The sequence below is a fragment of the Schistocerca piceifrons genome, chromosome X (assembly GCF_021461385.2).
Source record: "Schistocerca piceifrons isolate TAMUIC-IGC-003096 chromosome X, iqSchPice1.1, whole genome shotgun sequence".
Lineage (NCBI taxonomy): Eukaryota > Metazoa > Arthropoda > Insecta > Orthoptera > Acrididae > Schistocerca > Schistocerca piceifrons.
Genome location: NC_060149.1, coordinates 14,107,863 through 14,109,608, shown reverse-complemented (window position 1 = coordinate 14,109,608; position 1,746 = coordinate 14,107,863). Strand labels below are relative to the sequence as shown.

Below are 1,746 nucleotides of genomic sequence, written 5' to 3'. Positions count from 1 at the left end.
CAGTACTGGATGGCAATGCAATATTATTCCCGTCGGTCTGTTCGGTAGAGAGGGGAAATTGGCGGTGGCAGTGAAAAAGGTTGGGTAATGTCTGACATCTCAGCTGCGCTGCCGCTACAGGACTGGCATGTTGCGCAGGTAGTGGCGGAATGCGTTCCAGGTGGTATGCAAGTGGATGTGTGCAGCTGAGCAGTAGGTAGTGACAGGCGTGTACAATACATGGGACACACACGAACTTGAGACAAGCTGTAGTAAAATGCTAGTATAGATACAAATAATTATTTAAATAAAAATATCTCTTCAAAATGTTTAAAAACCAGAACATAATTAATTAAATAAAAACAATATTTTAATATAACCGAACCGAACAAAAAAGTGTAAAATAATTTCTCGTACTCTCATACAGCTTCCTGTCCCAGTATAAATAGTCATAAGACTTTGTACTTGTGTATTTTTAATTGTAAGCAATACTTGTAAGATTCATAACAAAAAACGTGGGTGCATGCAAAAAAATAATAGTTATGAGGTGAACTATTCGTGCAACAATTACGTATCGCATGCTCCCAATATTTTTCTTTATAAATCTTAGAAGTAGTGCCATCGCTATTAAAAATTCACAAGCACAAATCTCCAGGGCTTTCTTTCTGGGTTTAGGGATTCGTATGCGGCTCTTGCACTTTTTATATCAATTTAAAAACGTGTAATATAAAACTGTCCACACGTCATAATTTTCAAGTTTAATTTGTGAGACGATGGTCCACGATTGGGAGTACTTTAATATATTTATATTTTAATTTCACAGTCCGCGATATGTATCGAAAACAGTCATCGCTATAAACCGAAAACACAATTTGAAGCTGCTGCTACCGACACGGCATCCACACGCTCGCGCACGACAACAATCAGTCTCTGCCCATTTGTTCAGACTCTTTCATTACCGTTCTACACAAAGACCTCTCGATTCATTTCAAAGTTCGGCCCTCTCGTAGATGATTACCTAGATTACAATATTTTAAACTTTTACAATTTTACGGGCCAACGGCCTTGCCACAGTGGTAACACCGATTCTCGTCAGATCGTCGAAGTTAAGCGCTGTCGGGCTGGGCTAGCACTTGGATGGGTGACCATCCGGTCTGCCGAGCACTGTTGGTAAGCGGGGTGCACTCAGCCCTTGTGAGGGAAACTGAGGAGCTACTTGAATGAGAAGTAGCGGCTCCGGTCTCGAAACTGACATACGGTCTGCTGACTACATGCCCCTCCATATCCGCATCCACTGACGCCTATGTGCTGAGGATGACACGGCGGCCAGTCGGTACCGTTGGGCCTTCCGAGGCCTGCTCGGACGGAGTTTTTTTTACAATTTTACGGACATAAAAAATATTTTAACAACACGTTAAGCACACAACAGCAGAAAATACAAGATAATAATTCCTTTGATGGCAGTTGCAGAACGTATATAGAAGGAAACACAAAACCTGCACTATTGCAATCCTCTGTAGGTGGAAACATGAAAGAAAAAGAGAAAAAAGTTGTATCGGACTACAGTAATATCTTCGCAAAACATAGTGTGGCCAGTAGCCTTCGGACGTCTCACTGTAGGAACTGAATGCGAAGGTAGGATGTCCGATTGTCGAAGGCAGGCAAATGACAGATGTGGTTTCTGTCGCATGGATCGGGACAGAGCATTGAGTGAGTTCGATCGGGGCAAAACTTCTGTCATTCTGTTGGTGGAATTTCACATCAGTT

At 42.1% G+C, this 1,746-nt stretch overlaps 1 pseudogene; it reads left to right on the top strand.

The window, feature by feature from the left end:
- The first annotated feature begins 1,034 nt into the window (after positions 1 to 1,034).
- Positions 1,035 to 1,152, top strand: LOC124723996 (annotated as a pseudogene).
- Positions 1,153 to 1,746: the final 594 nt, after the last annotated feature.